Source organism: Marmota flaviventris, chromosome 4, assembly GCF_047511675.1.
Source record: "Marmota flaviventris isolate mMarFla1 chromosome 4, mMarFla1.hap1, whole genome shotgun sequence".
Lineage (NCBI taxonomy): Eukaryota > Metazoa > Chordata > Mammalia > Rodentia > Sciuridae > Marmota > Marmota flaviventris.
In genome coordinates this window covers 55,834,408-55,858,236 of record NC_092501.1, presented here as the reverse complement: position 1 = coordinate 55,858,236, position 23,829 = coordinate 55,834,408, and the positions used below count along the sequence as shown (strand labels likewise).

The 23,829-nt window shown below is 34.7% G+C and overlaps 1 protein-coding gene and 1 pseudogene across 2 annotated transcripts in view; both read right to left on the bottom strand.

The window, feature by feature from the left end:
• Ctnna3 (catenin alpha 3) overlaps positions 1-23,829 on the bottom strand; it is a 1,728,170-nt gene that overhangs the window by 1,167,045 nt on the left and 537,296 nt on the right. The gene's annotated exons all lie outside the window — the stretch shown is intronic.
• On the bottom strand, positions 20,767-21,499 carry LOC114089399 (RNA transcription, translation and transport factor protein pseudogene; annotated as a pseudogene).

Sequence of the window (23,829 nt, the reverse complement as noted above, 5' to 3'; positions counted from 1 at the left end):
ATTTACCAAACATGTCTTAGATTATAGCACTTGAACATGAGCCAGGAAATAATACTTTTCCCCAAAGCAGATGAATCATGAACATGAAATACATAATGTACCTCAAAAGTATTTAAAATTCTTCAAAGAAGTGACTTATTCACATGATAGAACATTGACCATTTGATTTAAGTAGTGATCTTCCAATATCAATGCAGAGCATTTCAGTACTTTTGAAATGTGACCATCAAAAGTAAAATAAGGGGCTGGGGGTGTGGCTCAAGAGGTAGTGAGGGTGCGCTCGCCTGGCATGCGCAGGGCGCTGGGTTCGATCCTCAACACCACATAAAAAAAAAATAAAACAAAGATGTTGTGTCCACCAAAAACTAAAAAAAAAAAATAAATAAATAAATATTTTAAAAATTTCTCTCTCTCTAAAAAACAAAAAAAGTAAAATAAGGCAAGTATTTTAGGTAAATAGTTAAAAAAATAGCTATGAGGGAATTTGCACTTGAGAGTCAAAGTACACATTAGATAAATTTTATATAAAGGAAACAAACAAGCAACATCATAGAAAAATTCAACATTATTTAGAAAACAAACTCTCATAAATCTGAGGGTCCTAAAATCTAACCATCTGAAAGTCATTTATATATACATATTAAAAAAAAGTGGTAGGAATGTAGCTCAGTGATTGAACACCTCTGGGTTCAATAGATATACATATATATACACCATATATACATGTATGTAGGTACAAATATATGTGAGTTTGTTAGATTTATTTATCCATTCAATAATATCTGTTTTGAAATTACTATATTAAAGTCATTTTAGGGATTAAAACAAAAATAAATTAGATGTAGAGGGATGGTCTAAAAGAGGCTAAAATGCAACTCATCTCAAAATTCAGAATAAATGCAACAGAAAATTTTACCTTTGATGAAAAACAATAATTAAAACCTAAGCAAGGCTGCAGTGAATTAACAATAAAGTAAAACATAGAGCCCTGGGTCTAATCAGTTTGACCTTCATTAAAGACCAGCTCACTCCTTTGATATTCTGCATCTTTACCTAAAAAATAAGGGAAATTTAACCACGTGGTCTTCAGAGTCCTTAAACTCCAACATTATAGACAAAACTGTATTCCATAGCTTGATTTAAACCAGAAGATGCAAACCTAGTTCTTCACTTACCATGACTTCACTGATGTATAGAGGTTTCATCTAACATGAATTCCTTCTTATTTTTCCTTTCCTGCATACAGTTTGATGGAGGTAACAGCAATAAAATAGCATTGGGAAGTTGGAACTCACAGACAGAATTGTATCCAAAATCAAAATACTATGTTTATAGAATTATTGCTTCTGCACCAGAACATACTGAAAACAGTTGATGAAGACAATGAAAGGAAAAGTGGGTAGACAAGAAGTTCAGAAGATAGCTGAGAGGGGGGAAAAAAAGCAAATAACTTTTCTTGTTTGAATTTTTAAGAAAAATTAATGTCTAGTGGTATTTAATTCAGAATTTTTTAAACTTGCAGATTCAATTATGAAGCCATAGCAACCACAGGATAAAAGGTAAAGTTTTATCATTAATTTGAAATGTCTTGGTTTGAAAAAAGTTTGGTAATAAAATCAAGGTTAAATGAAATATCATGAAGCTGTGCAATTAGGTTAATAATGAGGTGCCTCAGGGATCAGTGCTAGCACAGGTGTTCAATATATTTATTAATGGCTTAGAAAAGTGGTGAATAATATGGAGGCACATTTGGATGACTTCGGAGATATTTATAGCAATCAAAACAGGTGAATGACTGCTTTTCTTGACCCATTCAAGAGCAATTATTTAACATATTACAGCAAATAATCAACAAGAGAAAATTAATGTGAAGTGGATGGAATTACCCAAGTTTTCTTAATATGCTAATAGCTACTGAAATACTCATTGCCTTTCAGGCAAGAATGGACATATCTAAGAAGGCATCTGTCCAGTAAACAGCTCTTCATGAAAAAAGAATAGTCAAAGAATGCTGGAAAAAAAGAATAATGCAAGAGAATAATTATCTAAGTTAGTAAATATTGCTGAAAATTTTTACATACCAAAGACTTGCTATATTGAATGATACTTTTGGAAAAAGGTGTGGTTCCCCAAATAACACACTGGGATTATCTGGTGTCTTATCTCGCAGTTTTCTAAATAGTTTCCCAGTATCGTTCACTTCTCTCCAACATCCATTCACTGGAGTTCCTGGATACTCTCAGATGGCAATGAAGCTCACAAGGGCATCCCTTCCTTACCTCTACTTTGATCTGTTCTGAAGGATTTCATTGATATTAACTTTTACATGTTAATTTCCCCAAACTAAAGATCTCAAGACTTAAAAAAAAATAAAAATAGAAGTAATTCCTTCTCACAATAGAGAGAACATAATACCACTCAATAGAAGCATGCATTATATCATATCCTCCCCACACTCCAAGTTATTTAATTATTGCTCACATACTAAGAAACCTAAATATAAAATAGTTACAATCCACTTGTCCCAAAATATTTTCTTAGTACCTATTTTATCTAAGGCATAGTGCTAATAAGAAAAATGAAAGGGGCAAATAAAACTTGGAACCTACATAAATTACATATAAATGTCACTAATTCCATCATAAATCATGCATCTATTAAAATGAATAAGAATCAGGACTATTTCTATAGTAATATGTAATATTTGTAAGGCTAGAGCACCATTTTCTGCTACTGTTTATATTTTCTACCATGGGGAATGTTAACCCATAGTATAAACTTTCCCATTTGAAAACTATCATAGATATACTTCCAAGTTTCAGAAAATAAAAAAAGTAAAAGTTCTAGACTGTTTGGGACCGAGAATAAATGGAATGAAATCAAATAGTAAGGCAAACATGAAATTATCTCCAATACAGCTTTACAAAATAAATCCATTGGCAGTATGGAGATTTGTGGAAAGCACTAAGAGTAAGTTGGCTTGTTTTAAAGATTTGATCCAACATTTTTACTTTCTACATATGCCCACTTGAAAATTCCAGGTGTGAAAATCAACATACCCATGATTTCATAAGAATTTTTATACTTTCAGAATTTTAATGTTAAAATAAACCTTAGACTTTAAACATTGCTTGAGTTATAAATTTTCCCTACATCATCTGACACATTAACACAGAGATTTAAGAAAACAAAAAGCAAATAAACAAAAGAACTCATTAATAAAGCCAAGCACTCAGAGTGAAAGACAAATTTAAGGTAACTGAGTAAACAAGGAGCCTTTGTTAGACTCTCAAATTAATTGATTTTCTAGAAGGTCTGGGACTGTCTATCTAAAAACTAAAATTCAAAGTTGGAAAATGTCAGTTCTGTTAATTTTTCCTTCTAGATATTTCAGTATCTGGGTTAGTTTGCAGTGTGATTTAAGTACAATTTTAGCAAGAGAAAACAAGTGGCGAATAAGAATGCATTACCAGGTGGTCACATGTAAATAGTCTATCAATCATGCTGGTATTTTAAAGCATCAGCAAATTTAATTCCATCTCTAGGAGAATAAATGCATACTTTAAGGTATGTGGTACATCATATTTATTTTTAAAGAACATTTCAAAATGTTCCTTGATTATATTATACTAAAAGTACCCACCCATAGGTTTCCAGACAAGCAAAAAATAATGATGTCCCAATGCAAATTACAGCGTTTCAGAACAAAATAGTGTTTATAAAAATAAGAATCCTCCATATATTTGCTCTAAAAAAGAGACTGTCATGATAAAACCAAAAAATCTGAATCAGGCCTAAAACTTTGAAAAAGCATGAGAGGCATTCATAGTTTTGTACGATCGATACACAAAAAGATCTTTTTTGCTCAAAATTGAGTCCATAATGATAAAATAAATTTAATGGGCTTTCTTTCACTCAATTCCAGCTTTTAAATGTCAGATAATTACAATGAAATTATTTTTTATTTACATAATCCATTCTATATTATATTTCCATCCTGAATCAAGTTAATGACCTAGTTGATCAAACATTTTTATCACCCTATACAACAAGAGGAAGCAACCATCTTAACTTGACAACATAATGTTAGACTATAAGCTCACTTTAGTAAGGGAAGTCATATATATTGATTTGAAGGTATACACAGACTCTGCAAGGTCAAACAGCAATTTAAGGGGAAGAAAAGTAGAGTTTCAATATTCTTCTATATGGTTTCTGAATCTTAAAATATTCTGCACTTCAGAGGAAGAGAAAATTATATGGATTTGAAAATCCTCTGAAACCAAAATAATTTATTTTCTAATCCTCAAATGGAATAACCAAGAAAACTGAGCATGATCTTGAAAATAAAAGACAAAATTTCAAGAGACTCTCCTGCATGACAATGAGAATTACAAAACAAAAAAGCAATGAATAAATAAATAAAATATTATTCTTACAAATATATCTTGTTTACTGCCCATTTTCTTGATGAATACAATAGGAATATGAAGGCTGATGAGATTCCTTTATTGTACAAAGATAAGTTATCCTTGTTTTATGTTGCATATCAAAAAGTCTTTCCTAAACACAGAGAATGTTTTTTGTTGTTACTCAACTACATGAAGGAAGAACTGATGTTGGGGAAAGTGAATCACAACATTTTACCTTTGAAGTATAAATGAGGCATGTTTATTGATCCTTGTTGTATGTTAAGTTTCAAATAGGAAGCACAATTTTAAATATTTCAGGAAGAATTTCTCTTAAGGTCTCTACTATCAATGCAACTCTTGCAAATTTTACCACATCAATAATATTCCCTAAACAAGATTCCCAAACTCCCTGTTATGGTTTAGATAGTAGATATTCTCCTAATGTTTATGTGTGAGACAATGCAAGAATATTAAGAGGTGAAATGATTGGGTTATTAGAATTAATCCCCTGAAAGGGATTAACTGAGTGATAACTATAGGCTCCTAGGGTGTGCCTGGAGGAGGTGGGTACCTCGGGGCAAGCCTTTGGACTATAAATTTGGTGACCTGAGCTTAGTCTTTCTCTGAGCTTTCTGATCATTGTGTAAGCTGTTCCCCTCCATCACACTCTTCTACCATGATGTTCAGCTTCACCTTGGACGAGAGCAATGGAGTCAGCCATCTATGAATTGAGACCTCTGAAACTGTGAGCCCCCAACTAAACTTTCCCTCCTCTGAAATTGTTCTTGTCTGGTCTTTTAGTCACAGCAGTGAAAAAGCGAACTAAAACACTCCCACCAAAGCATTTCCTTGAATAATACCTTAAATCTCCCTTTTTTCTCAATTTCTTCAACTTATGATACTTCATCAGAACTTTCCATTCTGCCACAAATCTACATATAAAGTCATATTCCCCATTGCAGATTATTTTTTGGCAACCATTGAATGAAATTTTGACCATACTTGTTAATAGTGGCTCAATACTGTTGAGAGCCACAGCCGAAGGGGCCCTAGCAAACTTCCAGCTGCCAGCAAACTTCCAGCTGCCAGTTGATGATTGGCTCACAGCGGCCCCAGCAAACTTCTAGCTGCCAACTGATTGACTCCTCTGCGGTGATGCTCATTGGGCTGTTTCCCCGCCCTTTCAGACCACGGAGCTGCTCATTGGGGGACTTTTTTTTGGCTCTGCCCACGTGACCCAGCCAATCAGCCTCAAGAGCAGGAGGAGTGGGGGAGGTTGAGAGGCTTGTGGGAAGCCGGTGGTGGCAGTTGGGCTCTGAAGGTTTTTCCTGAGGAGCTGTTTTGTTTGGCGTGTGTGGTTCTAAAAATAAAGTTCGTTTCTTTTGACAAGTGGCTCCTGAATTGTGCCAAGCCAGACTGCGGCATTTGGTGGGCCGCACGGGAATGACTGAGGGTAAGTGATAAGGTAAACTGCTCGCCCCTGAGGGCAGGGCGAGAGGATGGGTAGCCATTTTAAGATTATTCTTTTGTTTTGCTTCACTTTGTTTTAAGTTGCCTGTCCCTGGAGATGTGTAAGATGGAAGAAAAACCGCTCACATCTGAGGAACAGATAGGGAGAAAGGACGAATGGACATTTCAGGAGGATAGAAAGGCTATAATAATGATTTTCTGTTCCACTTTTGTTTCATTCTGTTTCAGTTTTGTTTGGCGTTATCTTCTTGGGTTGTATTATAGTTATAGTAGAAATATTCAAGTAAAAGAGAGGGTCTCTCAAGCTAGTCAGAGAAAAAAATTCAAGTAAAAAAGAAGGTCTCTCAAGCTAGTCAGACAGAGGAAAAAAATTCAAGTAAAAGAGAAGGCCTCTCGAGCTAGTCAGACAGAGAAAGAAAGTGTAAAGCAGAAAAAGCCATCAGGGGGAAAGTTACAACAGGAGACTGCTACTAACACCTTTCTATCACCAGAGGGTGTAAGTGTCCAACCAACAGTGCCACCTCTACAGGAGATTGCTACTAACACCTTGCTATCACCAGAGGATGTAAGTGTCCAACTAACAAGGCCACCTCCATATGCTGGGAGGCCCCCAAACCCTGCAGTTGATAGTTGGGATCCTGAGACAGGATCTCAAATATTAACATGCCCTGTATTTGAGGCAGAAGGGCAGCGAATTCACCATGCTTTAAATTTCAAAACAGTGAAGCAGCTAAAAGAGGCTGTAACAACCTATGGTCCTCAAGCACCCTTCACTGTAAGCATGGTCGAATCCATTAACAACTTGAACATGACGCCAGCAGATTGGGCTAATATGTGTAAAGCTGTGCTAAATGGAGGACAATACCTGTTATGGAAGGTTGCCAATGAGGAATTTTGCAAGGAGACGGCTAGGTGAAATGCAGCAGCTGGTTATCCTCAGAGAAATCTAGATATGTTGTTAGGAAAGGGACCTTATGAGGATCAGCAGCAACAAATTGCATATGATCCTGGTGTATAAGCACAAATTGCTGCAGATGCAGTTAAGGCATGGAAGACTTTACAAGGACATGGAGGTTTACAAGGTCAATTATCTAAGGTAATACAAGGAGCTAATGAACCTTACGCTGAATTTGTAGATAGGCTTATTCAAACAGCTACCAGAGTTTTTGGGAATACAGAACAAGCAATGCCATTACTAAAACAACTGGCTTATGAGCAAGTGAATCGTTGGTGCAGAGAAGTCATTAGACCATGGAAAAATGAAGATTTAAACACATATATTAAATTATGTAGAGACATTAATGAACAAGAGCAAGTCATGGCAGCTGCAGTAAAACAGGCTTTAGAACAAGGGCAAGTCATGACAGCTGCAGTAAAACAGGCTTTAGATGCCAGGCCAAGAACATGCTACAATTGTGAACAAACAGGACATTTTAAAAGGAATTGCCCCATAGGAGGAGGGTTTAACAAAACTAGGTATCAAAGGAGTAGAATACCGGGTATTTGCCCATGATGCTGTAGAGGGAGACATTGGGCTAATGAATGCCATTCTCAAACTACCATAGAGGGTACTCCATTATCAAAAAACGAACAAGGACCAGGTGTTTATCCACAATATTGTGGAGAAAGGCATCGGGCTCCATTGCCAAAAAATGGACAGGGGGGCCCAATGCTCCGGGGCCCCAAACCACAAATATACGGAGCACTGGAGGAACCCAGCAACCCCATCAGGGTAGTGCCCAGGACACATTGTCCATCAGATCCCTCATCAGACAAACCAGAGGGAGCACAGGGTTGGACATCTGCGCCTCCGCCAGAGCAGTACTAACTCCAGAGATGGGAGTTCAAATCATTCCCACAGGGGTAAAAGGACCTTTTCCCAAAGGAACAGTAGGCTTATTATTGGGACGCAGCTCTTCTACTCTAAAAGGACTTATGATAAGTCCTGGGGTAATTGATCCCGATTATGAAGGTGAAATAAAAATTATAGCCAGTTCTCCAAAAGGTATATCAGTAATTTCACCAGGAGATAGAATAGCACAGTTACTAATAATACCCAGCCTACATGATAAATTTTCCAGTCGTACTGGAGAAAGAGGTTCCAAGGGATTAGGCTCCACAGGTATAGATTGGGCTATGCTTTCTTTAAATTTAGATTCTCGCCCCATGCTAAAACTAAATATTCAAGGACATGAATTTAATGGGCTACTGGATACAGGTGCAGACCTTAGCATCATCTCTCGTCAAGAATGGCCAAAACATTGGCCATTACAACAAGCCACTCAAACGCTTCGAGGCCTAGGAGTGGCAACTAATCCCCATAGAAGTGCAATGGTATTAGATTGGAAGGATCCTGAAAGATGTGAAGGAACTATACAGCCATATGTATTGGATCATCTTCCCGTAAATTTATGGGGACGAGATGTCCTAGATCAATTAGGTTTGACATTAACAAATAACATCAACCAAAATGCACCCACTATTATGACTAGACAAGGGTTTAGGAAAGGAAAAAGATTAGAAAAACAAGGTATAGCAGCACCAATACAAATAGATCAAGGAACGGACAGACATGGGTTGGATTTTCAGAAAGGGCCACTGAGATAATCAAAATTACTTGGAAATCAGAAAGACCAGTATGGGTTCCTCAGTGGCCCCTGACTAAAGAAAAGATACAAGCAGCCCATGACCTGGTCAAACAACAATTAATGGAAGGACATATACAACCTTCTGTATCTCCCCATAATACTCCCATTTTTGTCATCAAAAAGAAATCTGGTAAATGGAGATTTTTTTTTTTTTTTATTGTTGGCTGTTCAAAACATTACATAGTTCTTGATATATCATATTTCACAATTTGATTCAAGTGGGTTATGAGCTCCCATTTTTACCCCATATACAGATTGCAGAATCACATCAGTTGCACATCCATTGATTTACATATTGCCATACTAGTGTCTGTTGTATTCTGCTGAGATTATTGCAAGATTTAAGAGCCATTAATAATGAGATGGTTATTATGGGACCTGCCCAATCAGGGATTCCTCAATTGTCTGCTTTGCCAAAAACCTGGTATGTTTTAGTTATAGATATTAAAGATTGTTTTTTTTTTTCAATTCCAATTCATCCTGAGGATAGTCCATGTTTTGTATTTACTATCCCTGCACTGAATCATGAAGGTCCTGATCAGAGATATGAATGGAAAGTACTCCCTCAAGGGATGGCTAACAGCCCAACTATGTGTCAAATTTATGTTAACAAAGCAATCCAGCCACTTAGAAATCAAAATCCTGAACTACAAATATTTCACTATATGGATGATGTATTATTAGCACACAAAGATAAAAACACATTGCTAGAATGTTATGCCACACTTACAAACTTATTAAAAAATTATAATCTAGAGATAGCAATAGATAAAGTAAAATTAAATTTTCCAATTAATTATTTAGGAGTTCTATTATCCACAACCATGGTCCGTCCACCAAAAATTCAAATACGAGTAGATCAACTCAAATCACTTAATGACTTTCAAAAGTTATTAGGAGACATAAATTGGATAAGGCCTTATCTAGGTATACCAACAGGAGAGTTGGGACCTTTATTTGATATCCTAAAAGGTCCATCAGATCCAAATTTACCCCGAATGTTAATGCCTGAAGCAAGAAAGGCATTAAAAATCATTGAAACATATATGGAAAATATGCATTTGGATAGAATTGATATAAGTTTGCCTTTATTATTTATTGTACTACCAACAAAAAAATATTCCTACAGGAGTATTTTGGCAAAAAGGTCCTTTATTATGGATACATTTATCTTATTCTCCTAACACTATTCTTACCAGGAATCCTGAAGCTGTAGGACAATTAATACTCAAAGGAATAAAAGCAGCAAAGGGAGTGTTTGGAATTTCTCCCAATAAAATTATTACTCCATATACTATGAATCAAATTGATGAGTTAGCTAATGAGTTAAATACTTGGGCAATAATCATGTGCACATCTAATGTTTCATTTGATAACCACTTACCATCTAATCCTTTATTGTCTTTTTGGTCATTACATCCTGTAATTTTTCCAAAAATGACAAGAAAAACACCTATCATGAATGCTCCAAATATATTCACTGATGGGTCAAATAATGGTACAGCAGCAATAGTTACACCTTATCAAACTTTTACTTTTTTAGTACCCAAACAATCAGCTCAAAAGGTAGAGCTTAATGCAGTATTACAAGCTTTTGTGATGTTTAAAGATTCTGTATTTAATTTATTTTCTGATAGTCAGTATATAGTTAATGCTATAGTGTCCCTTGAAGATGCTGGTAGGATTTCCCCTTCCTCTACTGTTTTCTCTTTGCTTTCCACTATACAAAGTCTAATCTGGGACAGAAAAGATCCATTCTTTATAGGACATATCAGGGCACATACAGGATTGCCTGGAGCCCTTAGTTTGGGCAATGATTTAGCAGATAAAACTACACATGACATACATATTTTCTCTACACTAGAAGAAGCTATAAATTTTCATAAAACGTTCCATGTCAATGCTAATACTTTACAAAAGTGTTTTAAAATAACTAAGGAACAAGCTAGACAAATAATAAAACAATGTCAAAATTGTGTGACCTTTTTACCACAAGTTAATCTTGGAGTCAATCCTAGAGGATTGATACCTATCCATATTTGGCAGATGGACATCACACACTTGCCAGAATTCGGAAAATTAAAATATTTGCATGTTACAGTTGATAGTTCTTCTGGATTTTTGATGGGCTCCCTTCATGCCGGAGAAAAAACTAAAGATGTTATAGCTCATTGCTTACAAAATTTTGCCACTGTAGGCGTTCCAAAACAGTTAAAAACAGATAATGCCCCTGGTTATACTTCTACCTCTTTTAAACAATTTTGCTCAACATTTGGCATTACTCATATAACAGGAATCCCATACAATCCACAGGGACAAGGCATAGTTGAAAGAGCTCATCAAACTATTAAAATGTACTTATTAAAGCAAAAAGAAGGAATTGGGAAGGGGTATATATTCCCCAAAGATAAACTTAAAATAACCCTTTTTACTCTAAACTTTTTAAATTTGGATTCATCAGGGCTTAGTGCTGCAGAAAGGCATATGTGTCCAAATAATGTACATAAGCCCAAGGTACTTTGGAAGGATATTCTAACAGGACAATGGAAAGGTCCTGACCCAGTAATTGTCTGGAGTCGGGGGTCTGTTTGTGTGTTTCCACAGGGAGAACAACAGCTGATTTGGATTCCAGAGAGATTAACTAAGGTCCTGACCCAGTGATTGTCTGGAGTTGGGGGTCTGTTTATGTGTTTCCACAGGGAGAACAGCAGCCGATTTGGATTCCAGAAAGATTAACTAAAGCGATTTCTACAGACCAAAAAGAAGATGATTTGGCTCAAATCCATAACAACTGATATCCCAAACTCCAGTTTGGCTATTCTTACATCTGCGACAGAACCAGGATGCTTTTTTCAATATCTATTTTATTATTACCCTTTCCCACATCATGAATTTCCATTTTGTTTTTTGAGCTCATACAGACCTAGGTTAATGTTTTGCTGATCAGTTCTATTTTTTGACTATAGAGTTTTTAAACATTGCAATGGAGATTTCACCTGTAAAAAGTTATAAGGCCTTTACTATTATGTGTTGTGTGCACACTTGTGTTTTATATTGTATGTTTGTATGTATGTATGTCCATATATCATATATGATGAGCAGTCATGAAAAATGGATCCAAATATATTTTTTTTTATTCACGTGATTTAAATCGTTTAATTTAAATTGGGTAAACAGCTGTTGAGGATTGTTTTAATATGTGAACAAAAAAGGAGGTTAACAGATCTGTTTGTTTACTTTCACCTTTCCTTTTCATTATATTTAATAATTCTGTTCAAGATAAGGTACATTGTCAAGAAAATTGTTTTCTTTTAGTGCCTTCTGGAATGTTATATAATTTTTTCTTTATCCATTATTGCCAGACTTCCTGTCTTCATCCCAGTGCCAGTGAAGACAATGTAAATTGTTAAGAAAATTGTTTTCTTTTAGTGCCTTCTGGAATGTTACAAAATTTATTCTTTAGCCATTATTGCCAGAATTCCTATATTCATCCCAGTGCCAGTGAAGACAAAGATAAAACAATCTACAGCTTCTGCAATAGCCATGACTGAACTGCTTGTAGAACTTGCCTGGACTATGTATCACTTGTATGCATTGTGAACTCACTTGTATGCATTGTGAACTATCTGTTGGTGCAGCAACTTGTGGTAGTGTTAGGGTATTTTTGCTGATGGTGTCATCAGTGGTACAATTTTTCTAAAAGGAGCCGTCAATTGGCTTGGTGTATCTTCCTCCCTTCTGCTTGTCAGGGTCGTTCAGCTAAAATTTGGGGGCCAACAGAGGTGAGGCAAAGAACCTCATCCCCCCGCTGGTACAAAGACCTATCCACAGGTGTGGCTGTATACTGGACCGGTAGTCAGTAACGGGTAAGATCCAATTGCAATGGTACCAACCTAAGACAGGAGGCTGACGCCTTGAGGTCAGCTCATCCGATAACAGGTAAGGACCATATGAACTATTGGACAACCTAAGGCAGGCACGGTCCCTAAGCCACATGCTTGTTGTTTCAACAGAGAGGGGGAGATGTTGAGAGCCACAGCCGAAGGGGCCCTAGCAAACTTCCAGCTGCCAGCAAACTTCCAGCTGCCAGTTGATGATTGGCTCACAGCGGCCCCAGCAAACTTCTAGCTGCCAACTGATTGGCTCCTCTGCGATTATGCTCATTGGGCTGTTTCCCCGCCCTTTCAGACCATGGGGCTGCTCATTGGGGGACTTTTTTTGGCTCTTCCCATGTGACCCAGCCAATCAGCCTCAAGAGCAGGAGGAGTGGGGGAGGTTGAGAGGCTTGTGGGAAGCCGGTGGTGGCAGTTGGGCTCTGAAGGTTTTTCCTGAGGAGCTGTTTTGTTTGGCATGTGTGGTTCTAAAAATAAAGTTTGTTTCTTTTGACAAGTGGCTCCTGAATTGTGCCCAGCCAGACTGCGGCACAATACTGTATTATTGTAGTTACTGACCTTGTAAGGAATAAATATGTGGAAAGACAGAAGCTCTGGGTACACACTCCTTGATAGACACTAGATTGAATAGTGAATAAAGACAACCTGACAGGGCATTCAAGTGAGTCAAACCATAAAGAGTGATGGCAGATTACCAAGTACATAATAAGACAATGCATCCAAAGAGATTCTTAACCCCCAAATATCTTCTCTACAGATTATGGAACCTGAAATTCATAATATTAAATTGATTCCCCTGAGATATTGCCTTCAAAATCATGCAGCTCTTTCTTTCTTCCTTTCTTTCTTTCTTTCTTTTCTTTCTTTCTTTCTTTCTTTCATAACAAATATCTGAGAAAAACAATTCTAAGGGAGAAACATATATTTTGGCTCTCCCTGTTTCAGAGGCTTCAGTCTGTAGTCAGACACTTCCATTGCTTTGGGCCTGAGGTGAGGCAGAACATAATGGAGGAAGGGAATGACAAAGTAAAGGTACTCAGCTCATGATAGCTGGGAAGCAGAGAAGGGGCCAGGGACAGGATGTAATCCTCAATTTCATACCTCCAGTAATTTGCTTCCTTCAATTATGCTCCACAAACCTACAGTTTCCACATTTTCCCAGTAGTTCATTCTAATTATTAATCTATCAAATGGAATAATTCACCAATGAGGTTAAAGTTTTCATGATCTAATCACTTCCCAAAAGCTTAACCTCTGGACATTAGTACATTGGAGGACAAGCCTTCAACACATAAGCTTTGGGAGACATTCCAAAACTAAACAATAATAAAAACAAACAATATTAATTTCAAGTATCATATTTGAAACAGAAAATGCATTATACAGTAGTTTACAATTGCTAATGGTGCCCAGAAATGCTGACCAGAGTATAAGTTTTAGTGAAGCAGAAAGATCTATAACAGTCACAACAACACAAGTACTAATGTCAATTGACCATTAACCCCAATGGCTACAAACTAATAGAAAGTAGTATAGGCTGAAGTGAACAAGAGACTTCTTGTCCCAACTCAAGGAAACATGTACCACTGGGCTACAGATTACTCTTGCCAAATAAATACATAGGTCTGCATCTTCTAGGTTTTTAAAGAAAGTCAAAATCAGAAATTTTATAGGCAATTTCTAATTTTCAATTATTTAGCAACTAATTCAAATTTTTTTGTGTATAGTACCATGTGGGCCAACATGGTTTTGGGAAAATAAAAGTAGCCCAAGATCAGATATGGACAATCGATTGATAATTTCCTATCTAGAACATGAAGAAGGGAGGTTTAAGTGAGATGGGGTAAGTTTTATACTGTTAATTAAGAGATTACATAAGGGCACTAGATAGAACCTTAGGAAAGAGTTCTAACACAGAGTTTATATATGGAAAACTAAATGCAGTATGCTACCTACCATGGACAGTATATAAGCTTTTTAGAAAGCACATACTGTATGAATAAAGAACGTCTTTTAAATTTTTTAACTTTATTTTTATTCTTCCTGTACACGAACAGATTTGAGGCAATGTAACAAATTTTCAGTGGGATAAAATTAAAAATAAATTATGAAAGAAAAATGAAGAAGAAATCATTTTAGTTAAAAGGAAATAAAGCACAACAAATGCATGCTGAGTATAGTCAAAAAATAAAATTTTGTTAGCTGCTAATTTATAAAATTGATTACGATGCACATGGGGGGGTGTTTGTTATTTTGGAGAGTACATTGTTTTGCTTTTTTATTTTTATTTTTTTAAGAGAAAGAGAGAGAGAGAATTTTAATTTAAAAAAAATTTTTTTTTTTTTAGTTATCAGCAGACACAACATCTTTGTTTGTATGTGGTGCTGAGGATCGAACCTGGGCCGCACGCATGCCAGGCGAGTGTGCTACCGCTTGAACCACATCCCCAGCCCTGTTTTGCTTTTTTAAATGCAATTTGGTCTTTGGTTTGGATGAATATATCATACTCATAACTAATAAATGCTACATATCAAAATAAAGAAGCATTATTACATATTTTGACTGCTCAGATTCTATGTTTTCACAATAAAAAGTGTTATTTTCAAAGGATGTCTTTGAGGCCCAGAATAAAGGACAGAAAAGATAGATCTCTTTATACTTCGTATTTTAACACTTCCTTGGCTGACAGGGAAAGATTTTTCAATACAAAGAAAAGGCATTATGAGTACAGGAGCATCAGTCTGATGGGGCCATACAAGGGATATATTACCAGCAATATTCCAACCTAATTTGTCAGAATTATATAGCTCTTTTTTAAAAGCCACATTAATAAAAAGTAAGCACTTCCACCAAGATACATTGATATTGTTTGTTGTTATTCTAAACAAGAGGAAAAAAATAGGGATGATGCAGTATTATCAGTGGTAGGCATTAGTGTATTCCAGTTTAATTTCAACCCCAAATCCAGACCATTAAATACAATTTGGAAAGGCTCAGCTCTCAGAGTACCAGAGGATGTGCAACCCATATGTAATGAAGAAGCACTCCTGTAAATCGGTGGATGAGCATTATGCATTCTGATGAACTAAGCATAGAGGCTGAAATTATAACTAATGAAAAAAGCTCTGCCTCCTTACCTGGCATCTCATAACAAAATTGGTAAGCTATCATCTCAAGGGCCCAGTCTCCAAATTTAATTTGTTTAACAAATATTTATTAAGTGTACACTTTGTTAGGTGTTAGTTATAGGAAAAATTATTCCAGTGACTCCCCAGTTAATTCAGTAGTCTCTATCTATGTGGATAGCTTCAAAAATTGCAGTAAATTCAACATGTAATTACAATAACAGTTCCAGTTTTAAAATAGCATCATTTAATGTTATTTTTCAGCTAATAAAGAACGTATCTGAAATCATAAATAACAAAAAATGCTACCAGACATTTGAACACCTTTTATTTTACCCTTGTCCACAACTAAACTTCACACAATGAAAATCCACCTCAAAATAACAACCTTTGAGTATGGCAAAATGCTGAACTATAACAGAAAAAAAATTGCACAGTATAGTTCACTTAGTGAGAAACATATCACATATACTTCATAATGGTACTCAATGGTTAGGGAAAAGAAATATTGTGTGATTTATAAAGATTAATCAGATAATTTAACTCATTAAAAAAGGTGTCTTCTTTTCTCCCCTAGTTTTAGAGTATATAGTTTCCAATGTTATAAATTCTTCTCTTAAGGGAAATAACACAATTCAGAGGGCAAGGAGAGAAAATAAAACCTAATATCTGCTGTTAATTACTTACACACAAACACACAAAAACATACATATAAATATACATACATTACATATAAATATGTATATTAAGTGTAAAATATGCATAATATGTAATATAAATATGTAATAGAAATATTTATATAATATATAATACATTAATTATATATAAAATGTACTAAAATTTTAGGCATTGTATATAAAAAATTATTTATTCTATATGATATATTAATTATGTGTTACATATATTAATCATATAAAATATATGTAAATGTATAAAAATAATTTTATATAAAATATATTACATAAATTATATGTAAAATACATAGTATAATATTTTAATATATTATATACTTATACATACAAATGTGTATGTGTGTGTGTGTGTCCATTGTTTGGAACCAGATCTTTAAAAACCTGAGAAAGCACATATTGCCTCCATTTCTATAAAGAATGGATTTTTTAATTTATTCTTTTTAGTTACACATGACAGTAAAATATATTTTGACATATCCTACATACGTGGAGCATAACTTCCCATTCTTGTGGTTGTACATGATATCGAGTTACACTGGTCGTGTTTTCATATATGAACACAGGAAAATTACGTCTGATTCATTCAATTGTCTCTCCCATTGCCATCTACTCTCACTTCCTCCCTACCCTGTCCAATCTATATAACCTCTAATCCTCCTTCCCTGCAGCCTATTGTGAGTCAGTATCCACATATCAAAGAGATCATTCAGCCTTTAGTTTTTTGGGATTGGCTTATTTCACTTAGCATGATGGCCTCCAATTCCATCCATGTGCTGGCAAATGCCACAATTTCATTCGGCTTTATGGTTGAGTAATATTCCATTATGCATATGTATCACATTTTCTTTATCCATTTATCTATCCATTCACCTATGTTGGTTTCATAGCTTAACTAAGGTGAATTGATCTTTTATGAACATTAATGGGACCACATCACTATAGCATGCTGATTTTAAGTCTTTTGGGTAAATACTGATGAGTGGGATAACTGGATCAAATGGTGATTCCTTTCCAAGTTTTCTGTGGAATCTCCATACTGCTTTCCAGAGTGCTTGCACCAATTTGCAGTCCCACCAGCAATGTAGGAGTGTGTCTTTTTGCCAACATTTATTGTTACTTGTATTCTTGATAATTGCAATTTTGATTGGAGTGAAAAGAAATTTCAGTGTAGTTTTAATTTGCATTTCTCTAATTGCTATGGATGTTGAACATTTTTTTCATATATTTGTTGATCATTCTTATTTATTTTCTGTGAAGTGTCTGTTCAATTCCTTTGCACATTTATTAATTGGGCTATTTGTGGTTTTTTGTTTTTGTTTTTGTTTTTGGTGTTAAGTTTTTTGAGACCTTCATATATCCTGGAGATTAATGCTCCATCTGAGATGCAGGTGGCAAAGATTTTCTCTCATTCTGTAAGCTCTTTCTTCAGGTACTTGATTGTTTCCTTTTCTGTGAGGAAGCTTTTTAGTTTGATTTCATCCCATTTATTGATTCTTGATTTTACTGCTTGTGCTTTAGGAGTCTTGTTGAGGACTTTGGTTCCTAGGCTGACATGATGGAGAATTGGGCCTACTTTTTCTTCTGTTAGGCACAGGGTCTCTGTTCTAAAGCCTAGGTCCTTGATCCTCTTTGAGTTGAGTTTTGTGCAGGGTGAGAGAGAGGTTTAATTTCATTTTGGTGCATATGAATTTCCAGTTTTCCCAGTACCATTTGTTGAAAAGCCTATCTTTTCTCCAATGTATGTTTATGGTGACTTTCTCTAGTATGAGATAACTATATTTATGTGGGTTTATCTTTGTGTCTTCTATTCTGTACCAGTGGTCTTCATGTCTGTTTTGGTGCCAATAACATGCTCTTGTTACTATAGCTCTGCAGTATAATTTAAGGTCTAGTATTGTGATGCCTCCTATTTGACTTTTGTTAATGAGGATTGCTTTGGCTATTCTGGGACACTATTTTTTCTGAATGAATTTCATGACTGCTTTTTCTATTTCTATGAAGAATATCATTGTAACCTTAATAGAAACTGCATTAAATCTGTATAACACTTTTGATAGTGTGGCCCTTTCGACAATATTAATTCTATCAAAGAACATGGGAGATATTTCCATCTTCTAAGGTCTTCTTGAATTTCTTTCTTTAGTGTCCTGTAGTTTTCATAGTTCTGTAGTTTTCAATAAAATAAAAAAAATTTTATTTTATGTAACATTGAATGGGATAGTTTTCCTAATTTCCCTTTCACTTGAGTCATCATTGGTGTTTAAGACCACAATCGATTTATGGGTGTTAATATTATATCCTGCTATTTTACTGAATTCATTTAAGAGTTCTGAAAATTTTCTATTGTAGTTTTTTTGGGTCTTCTGAATATAGAATCATGTCATCAGCAAATAGGAATAGTTTGAGTTCTTCTTTTCCTATTTGTATCCCTTTAATTTCTTTCTCATGTCTCATTGCTCTGGCTAGAATAAAAGTGGTGAAGAGGGCATCCCTGTCTTGTTCCAGTTTTTAGAGGAAATGCTTTCAATTTTTCTCCATTCAGAATGATGTTGGCCTTGGGTTTAGCATATATACCTTTTACAATGTTGAGGTGTATTACTATTATTCCTAGTTTTTCTAGTGTTTTGAATATGAACAGATGTTGTATTTTGTAAAATGTTTCTTCTGCTTCCATTAAGATAATCATGTGACTCTTTAAGTCTATTTTTGTGATGAAGTACATTTATAGATTTCCATGTATTGAAAAAAACTTGCATCCCTGAGATGAACCCCACTTGATTCTGAGGCACTATCTTTTTAATATGTTTTTGTATGTGATTTGCTAGTATTTTATTAAGAATTTTTACATCGATGTTCTTCAGGGATATTAGTCTGAAATATTCTTTCCTTGATGTGTCTTTGTCTTGTTTTGGCATCAGGCTCATACTAGCTTCACAGAATGAGTTTGGAAGGGTTGCCTCTTTTTCTATTTCATGAAATAATTTGAGCAATATTGGAGTTAATTCTTTTTTGAAGGTCTTATAGAACTTGGCTGAGATTCCATTTGGTCCTTGGCTTTCCTTAATTGGTAGGCTTTTGATGGTATCTTTTATTTCATTGCTTGAAATTGATCTGTTTAAATTTTCTATGTCTTCCCGATTCTATTTAAGTCATATGTCCCTAGAACTTTGTTGATATCGTCAAGATTTTCTATTTTATTAGAGTATAAATTTTCAAAATAGGTTTGGATTATCATCTGTATTTCAGTAATAGTAGTTCCATTTCCATCACAAATTACTTTGAGTAATTTGAGTTTTCTCTTTCTCTTTGTTCACTTGTCTAAGGATTTATCAATTTTATAGATTTTTTTCACAGATTTTTGTTTTGTCAATTTTTGTTTTGTCAATTTTTTGGATTATTTTTGTTTAAGTTTCATTGATTGCAGCTCTGATTTCAATTGTTTCATGTCTTCTAACTGCTTTTGGTGTTGATTTGTTCTTTTTGGGGGGCTTTGAGATATAATTTTAGGTTATTTATTTGTTGGCTTTCTATTCTTTTAATGAATGAGCTCAATGCAATGAACTTTCCTCTTAACATAGCCTTCATAGTGTCTCAGAGATTTTGCTATGCTGTATCACTATTCTCATTAACCTGTAAGTATTTTTTATTATTTCATCCTTGATTCTTCTGGTATTCCTTCATCATTCAATAGCATATCATTTAGTCTCCAGGTGTTAGGGTAGCTTTTATTTTTTATATTATCATTGATTTCTACTTTCATTCCATTATGATCTGATAGGATGCAAGGTATTATCTCTATTTTTTTTGTATTTGTTAAGAGTTGCTTTGTGGCCTGAGATATGGTCTATTTTAGAGAAAGATCCATGTACCACTGAAAAGAAAGTATATTCACTCATTGATGAATAAAGTATTCTATACATGTCTGTTAAGTCTAAATTACTAATTGTATTTTTTAGTTCTATAGCTTCTTTATTTAATTTTTGTTTAGAGGATCTATCTAGTGGTAAAAGAGGTGTTTTAAAGTCACCCAATATTATTGTGTTGTGGTCTATTTGCTTCTTGAAATTGAGAAGGGCTTATTTGAAATACGCAGATGGTCCATTGTTTGGGACAAAAATATTTATGATTGTTATGTCTTGTTGATGTAAAATTTCCTTAAGCAGTACAAAATGTCCTTTTTTGTCCCTTCTGATTAACTTTGGCTTAATGTCTACTTTATTTGATATGAGGATGGAAACCCCAGCTTGTTTATAAGATATGATATGTTTTGTTTTTCCCATCCTTTCACCTTCAGTCTGTGGATGTCTTTGCCTATGAGGTGAGTCTCTTGGAGAAACCATATTGTTGGGTCCTGTCTTTTTCTTTCCCCCACTTTCTCAAGCTTAATTTAGAGGGAAAAAAACAATGGTGGTAAATCTCTAGAACATAGTCAATTTCTCTTGAAAATGTGACATTTGATTTCCAAACACATGCTGGAAGTGTACATGGTTCCCAATTATACTAAGTAGGTAAGAAGCTAAAATCCTTCATCTTCCAACTTTCCCTAATCTATGCTCTGTCTTTGGATCAACAATAATTGCCTGAACAGCTACTATGGCTTCATCAATTTTTTTTTTCTGTAGCTCTTTGAGTTCTTCTGTATGCAGCAATCACAGAATCTTGGCAGCTTCATTAAGAACTTCATCTTCTGTGTCAAAGCCAAGAATATATTTGTCTAAAGCAATAGGCAAGCCCTCTTTTGTTTGATTTGCTTTAGCAACTGCATCATGTGTTAGGCGTCCTTGAACCCAAATGCTAATTGCCTCAAGCATTACCAGGCAATTATCACCATACTGAATCTGAAGGTTAGCCAAAGCCATCACACCAGCTTGAAGTCAGGATTATTTACTTCCAAACTGACCCATGCCTCTGCATTTTTAGTTGCATTGTCAATATTTTTTGCATTATCAGGTACCAAGTCCTTGTATTTTTTAGCATCATCTCCATACTCAAGTCTAATAGCAAAGCCAATAAGCCAACCAATTGCTTCTTGTCAATCCTGAATCTTGAAGGAACAGTTAACATCTCTGAGATATTTTTCAAAGTACTCAGGATAGTCACTGCTGTGGATGTTTCTTATATTACCTGTCTTTAATCTTGTAGTGTAGTAATCATCTGATATTCAAGCCAAACAATAAAGTTTCTAAATTCTGTTTCATCTTTACAGTTGAAGCTAGAAGGATTGTAGTAGTTGAGAGCCATTAGTTTGCATCAGAACATGGTCCCCACTTCTTGCTCTTGTCCCCAGGGCCTTGCCAGGAGAGGAGAAGCAAAGTGGAACAGGCAGCTCAGGAACCTGCAATGTTCTGGCAATAGGGCAGGCTGGCACCTGGATCTTGTTTTTTAGTCCGAAATTCAAGTCTATGTCTTTAGTTTGATTAATTTAGGCCATTTACATTCAGTGCTATTATTGAGATATGATTTTTATTCCATATCATTTTGATTTATTTCTTGTTTTTAATTTGAATTAATTTGTCAACTGATTCACTGTTCTTTTATTATAGTTTCTCCTTTGCTGGTTTTCACTTTTATTTTTCATTTCTTCTTCATGAAATATCTTATTGGGTATGGTTTATAGTACAGGCTTTCTAGTGAATTCTTTTAACTTTTCTTTATCATGGAAGGTTTTATTTCATCATCAATTCTGAAGCTTAATTTTGCTGGGTATAGTATTCTTGGCTGGCATCCATTTTCTTTCACAGCTTGGCATATATTATTCTAAGACCTCTAAGCTTTGAGGGCCTGGATTGAAAGATCAGCTGAGATCCAAATTGGTTTCCCTCTAAATGTTACCTGTTGTTTTTCTCTGGTAGCCTTTAAAAGTCTATCTAAAACATGGATTCTCAAATGTGGACTTCAGATCAACAGCCCATGAAAATTTAGAAATCTAAGTAATTAAGCCCTAATCTAGGTATACTGCATCAGAATCTCTAAGGGTGAGTCCCAGAAAACTTTTTCTTCAGAGAGAAGACTTTAATGTGTGAAGAAAGTTGAAAATCACTGCTACAAAAATAAGAAATGGCTCTATAAAATATTCAGATTTCTGGTGATACATTTTAAACAGTAAACTTCAATTATTAATTAGTTACAGTTCCATAATTGATACAATGTTTCAAATTTGAAAAATATTAAGGGCTCCCCAAGCTCATAGCTATTATACTTTGGCACATATACATCTGTGATGTGTGTTTGTAGTCTGTAAATGAATGTGGCATATTTTATGTAAACACTACTCCCAATAAAAAAGTCCATATAATGAAAAATTATTTAAAAATTCATTTATACATTATATTTCTCAAATGGAAAATAACAAATTCCTAATCACTTGCCATGACTACATAACTTATCATCAGAACAAGTTCATAGTAAACTGTGGCTTTGTCAAAAAGGTCTGGGGTCTCCTGAAAAACAGTCTATTCAATGTTCCAGGTTTTACAGTAAAGACTGTCAAAATGACAGAATGTATTAACATGTTTTCACCAGTATATTAAACTATAATAAATCCATCATTCCCAGATCAAGATAATTCATTTGTAAACCATTCAAAATTTACTTACAACAAACTAATCATGGATCATATTAAATACAAAGTGGTATTTTCTTTACATGATTCCACAAGTAAGATAAATTGATTTGACAATAGGCTTCAAAATACTGTTATTATGATGCATGCTAACCCACAAGACAAAGATTATCATCAATAATCTTGGCATTAGTGGCTAAATATCTACAAGGTCTGAGTAGTCTGAATAGACTTTTTATACAGGAGACTTGAGCAAATCATTTATCAAGTTAAGCTGGTGAATCTTTAATCAATGACCAGAGCTCCACTGGAATGGCAGTGACTCATAGGACACAAGTTAAGTTATGAGAAACAGAAGAAAACATTGATTGTTACTTTTGTCTGTGTGTTTCACCAAATAAAACAGAAATTAATATAACTAATTTTATTTTATACATATTTAACATATTTTTCACTAGGTATTATGTAATATGTAAGGAAATTGTAACAACATCTTAAAGTCCTATGACACTAATAGGGCATTTTCCTAACGACAACAAATAAAATTAAAATACTGATTTCATCTACCTAAGAGTGACTGTCAATTGTTTAAAAAATATTTGTTAAAATTTAGAATGAGCTCCCCAATATCTTATGATCTTTTTTTAATGAGTCACTAGCAATCGATGTTCTTTGCAAATATTTTTAATGCCCCTATAGTATGCTATGGAATAAATTTATAATTCCTCAAACTTACATCTACAAATGTTAAATATTAATTGCTTTATGGTAAAACTTTTCTCCAGATTATGACAGTAATCCCACTTCTAATAGATTTAAGGAAATAATGCCTAAATATAATAGAATAGAATCTAGAGTGAAGTTGTATCATAAACACATGTAGCTTACACAACTTTAATTATATATGCTGAAAAGAAAGCAATATAACCAAAGATTCTGTCCGCCAATATCTATGAACTGAATAGAGTGTGAAATGGGGACTATTAATCCACAATGCCCTTATGTCCCAGCATATGAGCAACTAGCC